We start from the raw sequence: 20772 nt of genomic DNA on the forward strand, positions 1-20772 counted from the left end.
CTGAGCCACTATTATGCAAAGCGTTTCGGGCAGGAAAAACACTAAGACTAAAACTTAATACTAATTGAGATTAAAGTATAAAATGTGTTGAGAAAATATAAAAATAAAAAAGGGGGAAGATGACAGGAAAATAGCAAAAATACAATTTGGTCGACAAACAGCATTGTTTAAAAATAGCAGACATTGGTTGACATTTAGGGGTGAGGTAGGTTACAGGGAGTTAATTAGGTAGTGCTTAGTTTTATCTTAAACTGGTTGGGAGAGGTACAGTCTTTAACATGGTTGGGAAGGTCATTCCTTTCCAAATTACTGTCCTCCCTTTCTCACCCAAGAAGCTGATTAAAGAACAAACCTTGCTTCGACAAGAAGCAAAGTACAATGCCTTAAGCCAAATTGATGCTTTGATCAGAGAACGGTTCTTTTCCCAGATTATTTACACTGATGGATCCTTGCACCAGTCCCATGGTGCAGCTGGAAGTGCAGTTGTTGTGACAGGGAGAGATGGTTCCTTCTCCATGAGTGTGGAGCGCGTCTAAGTAACTGGGCCTCCACTCTTCAAACAGAATTGGTTGCCATAATCCTTGCACTCGAGCGCGTATATGAATCCAAAGTTGACACGTTAATAGTAAGTGACTCCTTGTCATCCTTGACTGCCCTCAGCTCCTCAAGGCATAACTGTGACGTGCTTATCTCTGAAGCTAGACACAGATATAGTGAAATAATCAATGATGGAATCAAAGTATGTCTCCTGTAGATTCCTTCCCATATTGATCTCCGAATGCATGATAGAACTGATGAGTTGGCCAAGACTTTTGCTCGTAAAGAGGGAATTGATTACCATCTTGGACTGCCTTTGAGCAGATCTTGTTGAAGTTCTCGGTGTACTGCTGCTCTCAGATTGCTCATGGACAATCCAAGGTTACACTCTGTTATAAATTATATGTGTGTGGCTCCTATGGGGTACTGGTACTATTAAGGGGTAAGGGTAGTTAGAAGACAAGAGTATCAAATATGGGAGAGCTAAAAGGCCCGGCCCCCACAATAAACTATCCACAGTAATAATAACTTGCTACTAGACCATATATGTTAGTCTAAGGGTTGATCAATGCGCTCCCACACAGGAAGAAGAGATACTCTGTAATTCATGTACTTATTTATTAACCCCTTAACAACCCCCCATATACACTCACACCAATAACAATAATAACTTTACCACACTATCTTACGTTAAAAGCCTTGGTCCACGTAGGCAGGATACAAGGTTTACACTAATAACAAGCTAGGGTAAAGTACTACTGGATAAGCACTGAAGCTGGATGCAGCTTAGGGTAGTGAAACCACGTGGGACCCTAATACAAAACACAACACTTAGGGGTACCCAAACACTGGCAAAATACTATCCCCAGGTCTCACCAATCGTTACTACCAGAGTAGGCACACTTAACACCATATAATACTTAACTTAAGGGTACAGGAACTTAGGGTAAGGGAAATAAGTAAGAGGAGAAGGGAGGAGATTAGGGGTGCAGCCACAGAGTAGGTCTCGTCCGCACGAACACCAGCCAGAGAAGAGAGAGCTAGCGACCAGCTGGCCTCCCTCATGTCGTGGTGCCGGAAGGAGCCTAATTGATCATGCAGCTAAGCACATTAAAGATCTTCCCCTATGCAACGTATTGTTACTCTATGAATGATTAGAAAGTATTAGTAAGCAAAGTTGGTGCCTATGTTATTATTTAATAATCAACCCCCAGCTCAGTCTTTAAATGCTCTTTGAGAAACAATAATAGTCTTACGTCTGGCAGGGAAGATACAAACAATTGCCGTTCAAGATGCACTTAACTGTACTACTAGAAAGTTTAATAGCTCAATTTTGACCTCTGGTTTCTACTGGAGAACCCAGGGTCGTAACACACTCAACGGCTCCTTTAAAGGCAGAATCTTTGGCTAACTTATCAGCTCTATCATGCATTCGGAGGCCAACATGAGATGGAGACCACATGAAATGGACTCTGTATGAATTTAGAGACAATTCTATAACCAATGTTCCAGCGATGTGTCAATATTTCATTCAAAATGATCTGCTACCAGAAATTTTAGCCAAATATCCCCAGTTTGCTAACTGTAGGTAGTAACTAAGTGATTGTAACCTATCCACCGCTGCCCACTGAATGGGGGGCGGTGTGCAGGACAAACATATAAATTTTGACACTAGCTCTCCACATATGTCAGTTGCTTAATTTAGAACCTGTACTTGAGGTCGATCTCGAACCCATTGTTGATGTGATGACTTATATTGAATTTTGTAACTAGCTCATCAAGATTGTAACTTGCTTAGCTAATGAATTGTGGGGTTCAGTCCCTGAGCCTATTATGTGCCTCTGTAACCCTTTCCACTACCGCCCACAAGATGGGTATGGGGTGCATAATAAATGAACTAAACTAACTAACTAACTTTGAGCAGCCTGAGGGCAGCAATATTCCGGGAACATCAACTAAATATCGTAGACTTGAGGCAAAGTGAAATTCACACCAGTTACTCCATCTATCATCATTCTATTATGCAAGAAGAACCGCACGTCTATGGGTCATCCAGTAATGTTAGCAGACTTCTACATGTTACCACTGCTAGGCTTAGGCTCGGCTACAAGTACCTCTGGGAATTTGTAACATCTGCTGATGTAGATTTGACTAAATGTAAACTCTGTCAGCAGAACTATTCGTATACTTTGCGTCATTATATAATGGAATGTGAGAAAATCGCGGAATTTAGAGATAACACCATCAATAGTGTCCAAGAAATGTATAAGTACTTCATTCATAATGATATAAGGCCGGGAATCTTAGCCAAGTATCCAAAATTTGCTTACTGTAGGTAATGCATGCACATGACTGTAAAGCTGCCGCCCAGTTGGGTGGGTGTGGAGCACATGACTGTAAAGCTGCCGCCCAGTTGGGTGGGTGTGGAGCACATGACTGTAAACCTGCCGCCCAGTTGGGTGGGTGTGGAGCACATGACTGTAAAGCTGCCGCCCAGTTGGGTGGGTGTGGAGCACATGACTGTAAACCTGCCGCCCAGTTGGGTGGGTGTGGAGCACATCACTGTAAAGCTGCGCCCAGTTGGGTGGGTGTGGAGCACATCACTGTAAAGCTGCCGCCCAGTTGGGTGGGTCAGTCAGTCTGGTGTTGACAAAGGCTTTAACAGCCGAAACGTTCACCTCATTTCATATTTCTCTGTGGATTTTCCACATAAAATGATCAGTGTTTGTGATCGTCAATTGCATATATATAATATATATATATATATATATATATATATATATATATATATATATATATATATATATATATATTATATATATATATATATATATATATATATATATAATATATATATATATATGGCACAACTCTCCTAAACACGAGAGTCAAGTATACAACTTTAGAACACTTTCCCACCAGGAGACTCGAACCCTAGCCAGCACAGAAGCCTTCCAGCAACTGGCATAACAGGTACGCCTTAACCCTCTCCACCACCTGCTCAGACCCTTAAAAGAGATGGTAATTTCGGAGTATTTAAATACCACTAAGATCACCACCTCCCAAGAGCACTAGAGCAAGTGAGGGGTCATTTAGACGTTAATTTCATCAAGTCCCTGTTAATATGGGAAGACACAGTGTCTATGCTTAAGGCACAACTCTCCTAAACACGAGAGTCAAGTATACAACTTTAGAACACTTTCCCACCAGGAGACTCGAACCCTAGCCAGCACAGAAGCCTTCCAGCAACTGGCATAACAGGTACGCCTTAACCCTCTCCACCACCTGCTCAGACCCTTAAAAGAGATGGTAATTTCGGAGTATTTAAATACCACAAAGATCACCACCTCCCAAGAGCACTAGAGCAAGTGAGGGGTCATTTAGACGTTAATTTCATCAAGTCCCTGTTAATATGGGAAGACACAGTGTCTATGCTTAAGGCACAACTCTCCTAAACACGAGAGTCAAGTATACAACTTTAGAACACTTTCCCACCAGGAGACTCGAACCCTAGCCAGCACAGAAGCCTTCCAGCAACTGGCATAACAGGTACGCCTTAACCCTCTCCACCACCTGCTCAGACCCTTAAAAGAGATGGTAATTTCGGAGTATTTAAATACCACAAAGATCACCACCTCCCAAGAGCACTAGAGCAAGTGAGGGGTCATTTAGACGTTAATTTCATCAAGTCCCTGTTAATATGGGAAGACACAGTGTCTATGCTTAAGGCACAACTCTCCTAAACACGAGAGTCAAGTATACAACTTTAGAACACTTTCCCACCAGGAGACTCGAACCCTAGCCAGCACAGAAGCCTTCCAGCAACTGGCATAACAGGTACGCCTTAACCCTCTCCACCACCTGCTCAGACCCTTAAAAGAGATGGTAATTTCGGAGTATTTAAATACCACAAAGATCACCACCTCCCAAGAGCACTAGAGCAAGTGAGGGGTCATTTAGATGTTAATTTCATCAAGTCCCTGTTAATATGGGAAGACACAGTGTCTATGCTTAAGGCACAACTCTCCTAAACACGAGAGTCCAGTATACAATTAACAGGGACTTGATGAAATTAACGTCTAAATGACCCTCACTTGCTCTAGTGCTCTTGGGAGGTGGTGATCTTTGTGGTATTTAAATACTCCGAAATTACCATCTCTTTTAAGGGTCTGAGCAGGTGGTGGAGAGGGTTAAGGCGTACCTGTTATGCTAGTTGCTGGAAGGCTTCTGTGCTGGCTAGTGTTCGAGTCTCCTGGTGGGAAAGTGTTCTAAAGTTGTATACTTGACTCTCGTGTTTAGGAGAGTTGTGCCTTAAGCATAGACACTGTGTCTTCCCATATTAACAGGGACTTGATGAAATTAACGTCTAAATGACCCCTCACTTGCTCTAGTGCTCTTGGGAGGTGGTGATCTTTGTGGTATTTAAATACTCCGAAATTACCATCTCTTTTAAGGGTCTGAGCAGGTGGTGGAGAGGGTTAAGGCGTACCTGTTATGCCAGTTGCTGGAAGGCTTCTGTGCTGGCTAGGGTTCGAGTCTCCTGGTGGGAAAGTGTTCTAAAGTTGTATACTTGACTCTCGTGTTTAGGAGAGTTGTGCCTTAAGCATAGACACTGTGTCTTCCCATATTAACAGGGACTTGATGAAATTAACGTCTAAATGACCCCTCACTTGCTCTAGTGCTCTTGGGAGGTGGTGATCTTTGTGGTATTTAAATACTCCGAAATTACCATCTTTTAAGGGTCTGAGCAGGTGGTGGAGAGGGTTAAGGCGTACCTGTTATGCCAGTTGCTGGAAGGCTTCTGTGCTGGCTAGGGTTCGAGTCTCCTGGTGGGAAAGTGTTCTAAAGTTGTATACTTGACTCTCGTGTTTAGGAGAGTTGTGCCTTAAGCATAGACACTGTGTCTTCCCATATTAACAGGGACTTGATGAAATTAACGTCTAAATGACCCCTCACTTGCTCTAGTGCTCTTGGGAGGTGGTGATCTTTGTGGTATTTAAATACTCCGAAATTACCATCTCTTTTAAGGGTCGTAGCAAGTGGTGGAGAGGGTTAAGGCGTACCTGTTATGCCAGTTGCTGGAAGGCTTCTGTGCTGGCTAGGGTTCGAGTCTCCTGGTGGGAAAGTGTTCTAAAGTTGTATACTTGACTCTCGTGTTTAGGAGAGTTGTGCCTTAAGCATAGACACTGTGTCTTCCCATATTAACAGGGACTTGATGAAATTAACGTCTAAATGACCCCTCACTTGCTCTAGTGCTCTTGGGAGGTGGTGATCTTTGTGGTATTTAAATACTCCGAAATTACCATCTCTTTTAAGGGTCTGAGCAGGTGGTGGAGAGGGTTAAGGCGTACCTGTTATGCCAGTTGCTGGAAGGCTTCTGTGCTGGCTAGGGTTCGAGTCTCCTGGTGGGAAAGTGTTCTAAAGTTGTATACTTGACTCTCGTGTTTAGGAGAGTTATGCCTTAAGCATAGACACTGTGTCTTCCCATATTAACAGGGACTTGATGAAATTAACGTCTAAATGACCCCTCACTTGCTCTAGTGCTCTTGGGAGGTGGTGATCTTTGTGGTATTTAAATACTCCGAAATTACCATATCTTTTAAGGGTCTGAGCAGGTGGTGGAGAGGGTTAAGGCGTACCTGTTATGCCAGTTGTTGGAAGGCTTCTGTGCTGGCTAGGGTTCGAGTCTCCTGGTGGGAAAGTGTTCTAAAGTTGTATACTTGACTCTCGTGTTTAGGAGAGTTGTGCCTTAAGCATAGACACTGTGTCTTCCCATATTAACAGGGACTTGATGAAATTAACGTCTAAATGACCCCTCACTTGCTCTAGTGCTCTTGGGAGGTGGTGATCTTTGTGGTATTTAAATACTCCGAAATTACCATCTCTTTTAAGGGTCTGAGCAGGTGGTGGAGAGGGTTAAGGCGTATCTGTTATGCCAGTTGCTGGAAGGCTTCTGTGCTGGCTAGGGTTCGAGTCTCCTGGTGGGAAAGTGTTCTAAAGTTGTATACTTGACTCTGTGTTTAGGAGAGTTATGCCTTAAGCATAGACACTGTGTCTTCCCATATTAACAGGGACTTGATGAAATTAACGTCTAAATGACCCCTCACTTGCTCTAGTGCTCTTGGGAGGTGGTGATCTTTGTGGTATTTAAATACTCCGAAATTACCATATCTTTTAAGGGTCTGAGCAGGTGGTGGAGAGGGTTAAGGCGTACCTGTTATGCCAGTTGTTGGAAGGCTTCTGTGCTGGCTAGGGTTCGAGTCTCCTGGTGGGAAAGTGTTCTAAAGTTGTATACTTGACTCTCGTGTTTAGGAGAGTTGTGCCTTAAGCATAGACACTGTGTCTTCCCATATTAACAGGGACTTGATGAAATTAACGTCTAAATGACCCCTCACTTGCTCTAGTGCTCTTGGGAGGTGGTGATCTTTGTGGTATTTAAATACTCCGAAATTACCATCTCTTTTAAGGGTCTGAGCAGGTGGTGGAGAGGGTTAAGGCGTATCTGTTATGCCAGTTGCTGGAAGGCTTCTGTGCTGGCTAGGGTTCGAGTCTCCTGGTGGGAAAGTGTTCTAAAGTTGTATACTTGACTCTCGTGTTTAGGAGAGTTGTGCCTTAAGCATAGACACTGTGTCTTCCCATATTAACAGGGACTTGATGAAATTAACGTCTAAATGACCCCTCACTTGCTCTAGTGCTCTTGGGAGGTGGTGATCTTTGTGGTATTTAAATACTCCGAAATTACCATCTCTTTTAAGGGTCTGAGCAGGTGGTGGAGAGGTTAAGGCATACCTGTTATGCCAGTTGCTGGAAGGCTTCTGTGCTGGCTAGGGTTCGAGTCTCCTGGTGGGAAAGTGTTATATATTGATATAATCTACACAGTCCTTGACAAAAATTAGTTCCCAACTGCACTCTTCATAGACATGAGAAAGGTCCTTGATACTGTTAAACATAACTACCTCTTACTTAAACGTCACCATTATGGAATCCGAGGCCTTACCCTGAACTATATTCGATCCTATCTTAGTGACGGACAACAGAATGTAACCATCAATGATATAACCTCTCCCACTCTACCATTAACTGTAGGAATGCCACAAGGCAGCATCCTAAGATCTCTCTTATTTCTTATATACATTTATGTATTTATTTATTCATTTATTTATTTATATAGAAGAAAGTACATTGGGTTTGTGAGGGTACATAGCATTGTGTTAACATTCTTGTAAAGCCACTATACGTACGCACAGCGTTTCGGGCACATCAATGATCGATCTGCCTAATGTTTCTAACATTCTTAAACCTATACTATTTGCTGGCGATGTTACCTTCATCTACTCAGACCCCAACCCACACACACACACACTAAATAATGTTGTAAATAACGAATTTAAAAAATCCACTCATGGATGTCAACCAACACATTCACACTAAACATACAAAGACCTACATCTTATTTCGAAGAAAATCAACAAATGCAATTCAGCTTCAGATAGACAATGTTAACATCTGCAATATAAATGTAGGACAGTTCCTTGGCCTATTCATTGACAGGAGACACCCACATACAACATACAACCAAAAAAAGTCTAAAAAAACGGTCGGCATACATTCTAAATTCAGATATTATGTTCCAAACTCTGCTCCCCTCTCATTATACTATACGTTAACATATCCCTATCTTACATACGGTATCTGTGATGGGGCTCAACCACTGCACGCTACTTCAACCCCATCATCACCTGGCAAAAATCTGCTATCAGAACAACAACAAGGTGTGTTTACAGACAACACTCAGCCTCCAGCTTAAACCCCTCAACATGCTAAACATAAACTCACTCCACATCTTCTCTTGTGCCATTTACATTTACAAAACCTTGTTCCTAGATTCAAATCCTGATCTAAAACTCTTCCTTAACAGATGTAATAGAACCCATAATCGACACACTAGAAATAAATATCTTTGATATCCCCAAAGTTAAATTCAATCTGTGTAAACACTCTATGCAAATAAAGGAACCTATAATACACACAGAAAATCACAATAGCGTGATATATCAAATGAACAAATCCACAAGGGTTGTGATGAGGGTTCGAACCTACGCACGGGGTGTTCCCAGATGAGCCTTAGTCAACTGTACCACGACATGGTCATTTCTAAATGTCGTGGTACAGTTGACAGTGGTACAATGGTCCATGTCGTGGTACAGTTGACAGTGGTACAATGGTCCATGTCGTGGTACAGTTGACAGTGGTACAATGGTCCATGTCGTGGTACAGTTGACTAAGGCGCATCTGGGAACACCCTGTGCGTAAGTTCGAACCCTCATCACGGATCTTGTGGATTTGTTCAAAGGAACCTAGACCTAGGTTCACGAAGCTCCATGTATCTCTTCGTAAGAAGGTTTGCTAGGAAGGTTGGTAAGTGTGCCGTAATTAGGACTACGACCATAGTTCTGTCCACTCAGCCGCGAGGCCCGGAACACACTCACCTAGTTGTGCTTGCGGGGGTTGAGCTTTGGCTCTTTGGTCCCGCCTCTCAACTGTAGTGTGTGTGTGTAGTAAATACACGCACTCCTCAAGTGTGTGTATTTACTATTTGTGCCTGCAGGATGGAGCTGTTAGCTCTTGGACCCCGCCTTTCAAACACTGTGTGTGTGTGTGTACTCTCCTACTTGAGGTGACGGGAATTGAGCTTCGGTTCTTTGCTCAAGCCTGCCAATCGTCAGTCAACTGGTGTGCCCAATCCTGAGCCTATTGGGCGTTATCATATATCAGTTTAGTTCATCTAGTATACATCCCTATGCCCATCCTGTGGGCGCCCCCACGCCCATCTTGTGGGCGCCCCCACGCCCATCCTGTGGGCGCCCCTATGCCCATCTTGTGGGCGCCCCCACGCCCATCTTGTGGGCGCCCCACGCCCATCTTGTGGGCGCCCCCACGCCCATCTTGTGGGCGCCCCCACGCCCATCTTGTGGGCGCCCCACGCCCATCTTGTGGGCGCCCCCACGCCCATCCTGTGGGCGCCCCACGCCCATCCTGTGGGCGCCCCCACGCCCATCCTGTGGGCGCCCCCACGCCCATCCTGTGGGCGCCCCCACGCCCATCCTGTGGGCGGTAGTGGAAATCGTTACAGAGGCTAACAAAAAATCTACATTTGAGACTGCGTTTCCACCACATCACTTCCCATAGTGCATTCCAGTTGTTAACTACCCTGACATTGAAAACATTCTTTTTAACGTCGCTATGCCTCACTTAGGCACTCAGCTTCAACCCATGTTCCGGTATATGCCTACCACCCGTGCTAATAGTGTACGTACCCTGCCAATTTATGAAAATTTTGTAGGTGGTGATCATGTCTCCCAGAGCTTTTCTGTCTTCCTAACCGTGGTTCCTGTCCCTGACAACGGGAAAGGATGATCAACTAAATTAGTGGACATGAGCAGAAAGAACTCAATATGCCATGGGCGGAGGTGTATATAAGGTTACAGTGCCAGACTGGTACACTCCTGTGAGCGACTGTGTACTGTGCACCACATACTCCACCACGGCACACAACCCACGTAATCACACCCAGTCAATGTTGTTAGCCATTTTTTGTTTACAATATATTTGTACATCTTAGATATACTTGTTGTTACATAAAGATTACGAAAAGAGTTGTGACGAAACGATCTTTCACAATTCAATTTCAATTTCTCTCTTTATTATGCACCCCATACTTATCTCGTGGGCGGTGGTGTAAAGGGTTACAGAGGCACATAATTGGTTCAGGAACTGAACCCTCTAGTTCGTTTAGCTAAGCAAATAACAATCTTTTGACGCTAATTACACAATTATTAATGTTATACATGATTGTACACATACTCATACATACGTGTACATATAAATATACATATATACATATACATATACATATACATATATACATACACATGCATATACAATCACCTACACAAATACACACATTAATAATCTTTTGTATCACAAGTGATTCAACAAGAGGCTCACAACAGTCACTATACAAGGCACTTTACATCTATGGTGAGTCACACAGTTACTAGTCTTGCTCCACACCCACCCAACTGGGCGGCAGCTTTACAGTCATGTGCTCCACACCCACCCAACTGGGCGGCAGCTTTACAGTCATGTGCTCCACACCCACCCAACTGGGCGGCAGCTTTACAGTCATGTGCTCCACACCCACCCAACTGGGCGGCAGCTTTACAGTCATGTGCTCCACACCCACCCAACTGGGCGGCAGCTTTACAGTCATGTGTTTCACACCCACCCAACTGGGCGGCAGCTTTACAGTCATGTGCTCCACACCCACCCAACTGGGCGGCAGCTTTACAGTCATGTGCTCCACACCCACCCAACTGGGCGGCGGCTTTACAGTCATATGCTTCGCACCCACCCAACTGGGCGGCAGCTTTACAGTCATGTGCTCCACACCCACCCAACTGGGCGGCAGCTTTACAGTCATGTGCTCCACACCCACCCAACTGGGCGGCAGCTTTACAGTCATGTGCTCCACACCCACCCAACTGGGCGGCAGCTTTACAGTCATATGCTTCGCACCCACCCAACTGGGCGGCAGCTTTACAGTCATGTGCTCCACACCCACCCAACTGGGCGGCAGCTTTACAGTCATGTGTATGCATTACCTACAGTAAGCAAATTTGGATACTTGGCTAAGATTCCCGGCCTTATATCATTATGAATGAAGTACTTACACATTTCTTGGACACTATTGATGGTGTTATCTCTGAATTCCGCGATTTTCTCACATTCCATTATATAATGACGCAAAGTATACGAATAGTTCTGCTGACAGAGTTACATTTAGTCAAATCTACATCAGCAGATGTTACAAATTCCCAGAGGTACTTGTAGCCGAGCCTAAGCCTAGCAGTGGTAACATGTAGAAGTCTGCTAACATTATTGGATGACCCATAGACGTGCGGTTCTTCCTGCATAATAGAATGATGATAGATGGAGGAACTGGTGTGAATTTCACTTGCCTCAAGTCTACGAGATTTAGTTGATGTTCCTGGGATATTGCTGCCCTACAGGAACATCAACTAATCTCGTAGACTTGAGGCAAAGTGAAATTCACACCAGTTCCTCCATCTATCATCATTCTATTATGCAGGAAGAACCGCACGTCTATGGGTCATCCAATAATGTTAGCAGACTTCTACATGTTACCACTGCTAGGCTTAGGCTCGGCTACAAGTACCTCTGGGAATTTGTAACATCTGCTGATGTAGATTTGACTAAATGTAAACTCTGTCAGCAGAACTATTCGTATACTTTGCGTCATTATATAATGGAATGTGAGAAAATCGCGGAATTCAGAGATAACACCATCAATAGTGTCCAAGAAATGTGTAAGTACTTCATTCATAATGATATAAGGCCGGGAATCTTAGCCAAGTATCCAAAATTTGCTTACTGTAGGTAATGCATACACATGACTGTAAAGCTGCCGCCCAGTTGGGTGGGTGTGGAGCACATGACTGTAAAGCTGCCGCCCAGTTGGGTGGGTGCGAAGCATATGACTGTAAAGCTGCCGCCCAGTTGGGTGGGTGTGGAGCACATGACTGTAAAGCTGCCGCCCAGTTGGGTGGGTGTGGAGCACATGACTGTAAAGCTGCCGCCCAGTTGGGTGGGTGTGGAGCACATGACTGTAAAGCTGCCGCCCAGTTGGGTGGGTGCGAAGCATATGACTGTAAAGCCGCCGCCCAGTTGGGTGGGTGTGGAGCACATGACTGTAAAGCTGCCGCCCAGTTGGGTGGGTGTGGAGCACATGACTGTAAAGCTGCCGCCCAGTTGGGTGGGTGTGAAACACATGACTGTAAAGCTGCCGCCCAGTTGGGTGGGTGTGGAGCACATGACTGTAAAGCTGCCGCCCAGTTGGGTGGGTGTGGAGCACATGACTGTAAAGCTGCCGCCCAGTTGGGTGGGTGTGGAGCACATGACTGTAAAGCTGCCGCCCAGTTGGGTGGGTGTGGAGCACATGACTGTAAAGCTGCCGCCCAGTTGGGTGGGTGTGGAGCAAGACTAGTAACTGTGTGACTCACCATAGATGTAAAGTGCCTTGTATAGTGACTGTTGTGAGCCTCTTGTTGAATCACTTGTGATACAAAAGATTATTAATGTGTGTATTTGTGTAGGTGATTGTATATGCATGTGTATGTATATATGTATATGTATATGTATATGTATATATGTATATTTATATGTACACGTATGTATGAGTATGTGTACAATCATGTATAACATTAATAATTGTGTAATTAGCGTCAAAAGATTGTTATTTGCTTAGCTAAACGAACTAGAGGGTTCAGTTCCTGAACCAATTATGTGCCTCTGTAACCCTTTACACCACCGCCCACGAGATAAGTATGGGGTGCATAATAAAGAGAGAAATTGAAATTGAATTGTGAAAGATCGTTTCGTCACAACTCTTTTCGTAATCTTTATGTAACAACAAGTATATCTAAGATGTACAAATATATTGTAAACAAAAAATGGCTAACAACATTGACTGGGTGTGATTACGTGGGTTGTGTGCCGTGGTGGAGTATGTGGTGCACAGTACACAGTCGCTCACAGGAGTGTACCAGTCTGGCACTGTAACCTTATATACACCTCCGCCCATGGCATATTGAGTTCTTTCTGCTCATGTCCACTAATTTAGTTGATCATCCTTTCCCGTTGTCAGGGACAGGAAACCACGGTTAGGAAGACAGAAAAGCTCTGGGAGACATGATCACCACCTACAAAATTTTCATAAATTGGCAGGGTACGTACACTATTAGCACGGGTGGTAGGCATATACCGGAACATGGGTTGAAGCTGAGTGCCTAAGTGAGGCATAGCGACGTTAAAAAGAATGTTTTCAATGTCAGGGTAGTTAACAACTGGAATGCACTATGGGAAGTGATGTGGTGGAAAACGCAGTCTCAAATGTAGATTTTTTGTTAGCCTCTGTAACGATTTCCACTACCGCCCACAGGATGGGCGTGGGGGCGCCCACAGGATGGGCGTGGGGGCGCCCACAGGATGGGCGTGGGGGCGCCCACAGGATGGGCGTGGGGGCGCCCACAGGATGGGCGTGGGGGCGCCCACAAGATGGGCGTGGGGGCGCCCACAAGATGGGCGTGGGGGCGCCCACAAGATGGGCGTGGGGGCGCCCACAAGATGGGCGTGGGGGCGCCCACAAGATGGGCGTGGGGGCGCCCACAAGATGGGCATAGGGGCGCCCACAGGATGGGCGTGGGGGCGCCCACAAGATGGGCGTGGGGGCGCCCACAGGATGGGCATAGGGATGTATACTAGATGAACTAAACTGATATATGATAACGCCCAATAGGCTCAGGATTGGGCACACCAGTTGACTGACGATTGGCAGGCTTGAGCAAAGAACCGAAGCTCAATTCCCGTCACCTCAAGTAGGAGAGTACACACACACACACACAGTGTTTGAAAGGCGGGGTCCAAGAGCTAACAGCTCCATCCTGCAGGCACAAATAGTAAATACACACACTTGAGGAGTGCGTGTATTTACTACACACACACACTACAGTTGAGAGGCGGGACCAAAGAGCCAAAGCTCAACCCCCGCAAGCACAACTAGGTGAGTGTGTTCCGGGCCTCGCGGCTGAGTGGACAGAACTATGGTCGTAGTCCTAATTACGGCACACTTACCAACCTTCCTAGCAAACCTTCTTACGAAGAGATACATGGAGCTTCGTGAACCTAGGTCTAGGTTCCTTTGAACAAATCCACAAGATCCGTGATGAGGGTTCGAACTTACGCACAGGGTGTTCCCAGATGCGCCTTAGTCAACTGTACCACGACATGGACCATTGTACCACTGTCAACTGTACCACGACATGGACCATTGTACCACTGTCAACTGTACCACGACATGGACCATTGTACCACTGTCAACTGTACCACGACATTTAGAAATGACCATGTCGTGGTACAGTTGACTAAGGCTCATCTGGGAACACCCCGTGCGTAGGTTCGAACCCTCATCACAACCCTTGTGGATTTGTTCATTTGATATATCACGCTATTGTGATTTTCTGTGTGTATTATAGGTTCCTTTATTTGCATAGAGTGTTTACACAGATTGAATTTAACTTTGGGGATATCAAAGATATTTATTTCTAGTGTGTCGATTATGGGTTCTATTACATCTGTTAAGGAAGAGTTTTAGATCAGGATTTGAATCTAGGAACAAGGTTTTGTAAATGTAAATGGCACAAGAGAAGATGTGGAGTGAGTTTATGTTTAGCATGTTGAGGGGTTTAAGCTGGGAGGCTGAGTGTTGTCTGTAAACACACCTTGTTGTTGTTCTGATAGCAGATTTTTGCCAGGTGATGATGGGGTTGAAGTAGCGTGCAGTGGTTGAGCCCCATCACAGATACCGTATGTAAGATAGGGATATGTTAACGTATAGTATAATGAGAGGGGAGCAGAGTTTGGAACATAATATCTGAATTTAGAATGTATGCCGACCGTTTTTTAGACTTTTTTTGGTTGTATGTTGTATGTGGGTGTCTCCTGTCAATGAATAGGCCAAGGAACTGTCCTACATTTATATTGCAGATGTTAACATTGTCTATCTGAAGCTGAATTGCATTTGTTGATTTTCTTCGAAATAAGATGTAGGTCTTTGTATGTTTAGTGTGAATGTGTTGGTTGACATCCATGAGTGGATTTTTTAAATTCGTTATTTACAACATTATTTAGTGTGTGTGTGTGTGGGTTGGGGTCTGAGTAGATGAAGGTAACATCGCCAGCAAATAGTATAGGTTTAAGAATGTTAGAAACATTAGGCAGATCGATCATTGATGTGCCCGAAACGCTGTGCGTACGTATAGTGGCTTTACAAGAATGTTAACACAATGCTATGTACCCTCACAAACCCAATGTACTTTCTTCTATATAAATAAATAAATGAATAAATAAATACATAAATGTATATAAGAAATAAGAGAGATCTTAGGATGCTGCCTTGTGGCATTCCTACAGTTAATGGTAGAGTGGGAGAGGTTATATCATTGATGGTTACATTCTGTTGTCCGTCACTAAGATAGGATCGAATATAGTTCAGGGTAAGGCCTCGGATTCCATAATGGTGACGTTTAAGTAAGAGGTAGTTATGTTTAACAGTATCAAGGACCTTTCTCATGTCTATGAAGAGTGCAGTTGGGAACTAATTTTTGTCAAGGACTGTGTAGATTATATCAATATATAACACTTTCCCACCAGGAGACTCGAACCCTAGCCAGCACAGAAGCCTTCCAGCAACTGGCATAACAGGTATGCCTTAACCCTCTCCACCACCTGCTCAGACCCTTAAAAGAGATGGTAATTTCGGAGTATTTAAATACCACAAAGATCACCACCTCCCAAGAGCACTAGAGCAAGTGAGGGGTCATTTAGACGTTAATTTCATCAAGTCCCTGTTAATATGGGAAGACACAGTGTCTATGCTTAAGGCACAACTCTCCTAAACACGAGAGTCAAGTATACAACTTTAGAACACTTTCCCACCAGGAGACTCGAACCCTAGCCAGCACAGAAGCCTTCCAGCAACTGGCATAACAGATACGCCTTAACCCTCTCCACCACCTGCTCAGACCCTTAAAAGAGATGGTAATTTCGGAGTATTTAAATACCACAAAGATCACCACCTCCCAAGAGCACTAGAGCAAGTGAGGGGTCATTTAGACGTTAATTTCATCAAGTCCCTGTTAATATGGGAAGACACAGTGTCTATGCTTAAGGCACAACTCTCCTAAACACGAGAGTCAAGTATACAACTTTAGAACACTTTCCCACCAGGAGACTCGAACCCTAGCCAGCACAGAAGCCTTCCAACAACTGGCATAACAGGTACGCCTTAACCCTCTCCACCACCTGCTCAGACCCTTAAAAGATATGGTAATTTCGGAGTATTTAAATACCACAAAGATCACCACCTCCCAAGAGCACTAGAGCAAGTGAGGGGTCATTTAGACGTTAATTTCATCAAGTCCCTGTTAATATGGGAAGACACAGTGTCTATGCTTAAGGCATAACTCTCCTAAACACGAGAGTCAAGTATACAACTTTAGAACACTTTCCCACCAGGAGACTCGAACCCTAGCCAGCACAGAAGCCTTCCAGCAACTGGCATAACAGATACGCCTTAACCCTCTCCACCACCTGCTCAGACCCTTAAAAGAGATGGTAATTTCGGAGTATTTAAATACCACAAAGATCACCACCTCCCAAGAGCACTAGAGCAAGTGAGGGGTCATTTAGACGTTAATTTCATCAAGTCCCTGTTAATATGGGAAGACACAGTGTCTATGCTTAAGGCACAACTCTCCTAAACACGAGAGTCAAGTATACAACTTTAGAACACTTTCCCACCAGGAGACTCGAACCCTAGCCAGCACAGAAGCCTTCCAACAACTGGCATAACAGGTACGCCTTAACCCTCTCCACCACCTGCTCAGACCCTTAAAAGATATGGTAATTTCGGAGTATTTAAATACCACAAAGATCACCACCTCCCAAGAGCACTAGAGCAAGTGAGGGGTCATTTAGACGTTAATTTCATCAAGTCCCTGTTAATATGGGAAGACACAGTGTCTATGCTTAAGGCATAACTCTCCTAAACACGAGAGTCAAGTATACAACTTTAGAACACTTTCCCACCAGGAGACTCGAACCCTAGCCAGCACAGAAGCCTTCCAGCAACTGGCATAACAGGTACGCCTTAACCCTCTCCACCACCTGCTCAGACCCTTAAAAGAGATGGTAATTTCGGAGTATTTAAATACCACAAAGATCACCACCTCCCAAGAGCACTAGAGCAAGTGAGGGGTCATTTAGACGTTAATTTCATCAAGTCCCTGTTAATATGGGAAGACACAGTGTCTATGCTTAAGGCACAACTCTCCTAAACACGAGAGTCAAGTATACAACTTTAGAACACTTTCCCACCAGGAGACTCGAACCCTAGCCAGCACAGAAGCCTTCCAGCAACTGGCATAACAGGTACGCCTTAACCCTCTCCACCACTTGCTACGACCCTTAAAAGAGATGGTAATTTCGGAGTATTTAAATACCACAAAGATCACCACCTCCCAAGAGCACTAGAGCAAGTGAGGGGTCATTTAGACGTTAATTTCATCAAGTCCCTGTTAATATGGGAAGACACAGTGTCTATGCTTAAGGCACAACTCTCCTAAACACGAGAGTCAAGTATACAACTTTAGAACACTTTCCCACCAGGAGACTCGAACCCTAGCCAGCACAGAAGCCTTCCAGCAACTGGCATAACAGGTACGCCTTAACCCTCTCCACCACCTGCTCAGACCCTTAAAAGAGATGGTAATTTCGGAGTATTTAAATACCACAAAGATCACCACCTCCCAAGAGCACTAGAGCAAGTGAGGGGTCATTTAGACGTTAATTTCATCAAGTCCCTGTTAATATGGGAAGACACAGTGTCTATGCTTAAGGCACAACTCTCCTAAACACGAGAGTCAAGTATACAACTTTAGAACACTTTCCCACCAGGAGACTCGAACCCTAGCCAGCACAGAAGCCTTCCAGCAACTGGCATAACAGGTACGCCTTAACCCTCTCCACCACCTGCTCAGACCCTTAAAAGAGATGGTAATTTCGGAGTATTTAAATACCACAAAGATCACCACCTCCCAAGAGCACTAGAGCAAGTGAGGGGTCATTTAGACGTTAATTTCATCAAGTCCCTGTTAATATGGGAAGACACAGTGTCTATGCTTAAGGCACAACTCTCCTAAACACGAGAGTCAAGTATACAACTTTAGAACACTTTCCCACCAGGAGACTCGAACCCTAGCCAGCACAGAAGCCTTCCAGCAACTGGCATAACAGGTACGCCTTAACCCTCTCCACCACCTGCTCAGACCCTTAAAAGAGATGGTAATTTCGGAGTATTTAAATACCACAAAGATCACCACCTCCCAAGAGCACTAGAGCAAGTGAGGGGTCATTTAGACGTTAATTTCATCAAGTCCCTGTTAATATGGGACTCTCGTGTTTAGGAGAGTTGTGCCTTAAGCATAGACACTGTGTCTTCCCATATTAACAGGGACTTGATGAAATTAACATCTAAATGACCCCTCACTTGCTCTAGTGCTCTTGGGAGGTGGTGATCTTTGTGGTATTTAAATACTCCGAAATTACCATCTCTTTTAAGGGTCTGAGCAGGTGGTGGAGAGGGTTAAGGCGTACCTGTTATGCCAGTTGCTGGAAGGCTTCTGTGCTGGCTAGGGTTCGAGTCTCCTGGTGGGAAAGTGTTCTAAAGTTGTATACTTGACTCTCGTGTTTAGGAGAGTTGTGCCTTAAGCATAGACACTGTGTCTTCCCATATTAACAGGGACTTGATGAAATTAACGTCTAAATGACCCCTCACTTGCTCTAGTGCTCTTGGGAGGTGGTGATCTTTGTGGTATTTAAATACTCCGAAATTACCATCTCTTTTAAGGGTCTGAGCAGGTGGTGGAGAGGGTTAAGGCGTACCTGTTATGCCAGTTGCTGGAAGGCTTCTGTGCTGGCTAGGGTTCGAGTCTCCTGGTGGGAAAGTGTTCTAAAGTTGTATACTTGACTCTCGTGTTTAGGAGAGTTGTGCCTTAAGCATAGACACTGTGTCTTCCCATATTAACAGGGACTTGATGAAATTAACGTCTAAATGACCCCTCACTTGCTCTAGTGCTCTTGGGAGGTGGTGATCTTTGTGGTATTTAAATACTCCGAAATTACCATCTCTTTTAAGGGTCTGAGCAGGTGGTGGAGAGGGTTAAGGCGTACCTGTTATGCCAGTTGCTGGAAGGCTTCTGTGCTGGCTAGGGTTCGAGTCTCCTGGTGGGAAAGTGTTCTAAAGTTGTATACTTGACTCTCGTGTTTAGGAGAGTTGTGCCTTAAGCATAGACACTGTGTCTTCCCATATTAACAGGGACTTGATGAAATTAACGTCTAAATGACCCCTCACTTGCTCTAGTGCTCTTGGGAGGTGGTGATCTTAGTGGTATTTAAATACTCCGAAATTACCATCTCTTTTAAGGGTCTGAGCAGGTGGTGGAGAGGGTTAAGGCGTACCTGTTATGCCAGTTGCTGGAAGGCTTCTGTGCTGGCTAGGGTTCGAGTCTCCTGGTGGGAAAGTGTTCTAAAGTTGTATACTTGACTCTCGTGTTTAGGAGAGTTGTGCCATATATATATATATATATATATATATATATATATATATATATATATATATATATATATATATATATATATATATATATATATATATATATATATATATATATATATATATATATATATATATATATATATATGCAATTGACGATCACAAAACACTGATCATTTTATGTGGAAAATCCACAGAGAAATATGAAATGAGGTGAACGTTTCGGCTTGTTAAAGCCTTTGTCAACACCAGACTGACTGACCCACCCAACTGGGCGGCAGCTTTACAGTGATGTGCTCCACACCCACCCAACTGGGCGGCAGCTTTACAGTGATGTGCTCCACACCCACCCAACTGGGCGGCAGGTTTACAGTCATGTGCTCCACACCCACCCAACTGGGCGGCAGCTTTACAGTCATGTGCTCCACACCCACCCAACTGGGCGGCAGGTTTACAGTCATGTGCTCCACACCCACCCAACTGGGCGGCAGCTTTACAGTCATGTGCTCCACACCCACCCAACTGGGCGGCAGCTTTACAGTCATGTGCATGCATTACCTACAGTAAGCAAATTTTGGATACTTGGCTAAGATTCCCGGCCTTATATCATTATGAATGAAGTACTTATACATTTCTTGGACACTATTGATGGTGTTATCTCTAAATTCCGCGATTTTCTCACATTCCATTATATAATGACGCAAAGTATACGAATAGTTCTGCTGACAGAGTTTACATTTAGTCAAATCTACATCAGCAGATGTTACAAATTCCCAGAGGTACTTGTAGCCGAGCCTAAGCCTAGCAGTGGTAACATGTAGAAGTCTGCTAACATTACTGGATGACCCATAGACGTGCGGTTCTTCTTGCATAATAGAATGATGATAGATGGAGTAACTGGTGTGAATTTCACTTTGCCTCAAGTCTACGATATTTAGTTGATGTTCCCGGAATATTGCTGCCCTCAGGCTGCTCAAAGTTAG

The sequence above is a fragment of the Procambarus clarkii genome, chromosome 40 (genome assembly GCF_040958095.1).
Source record: "Procambarus clarkii isolate CNS0578487 chromosome 40, FALCON_Pclarkii_2.0, whole genome shotgun sequence".
NCBI classification, from domain to species: Eukaryota; Metazoa; Arthropoda; class Malacostraca; order Decapoda; family Cambaridae; genus Procambarus; species Procambarus clarkii.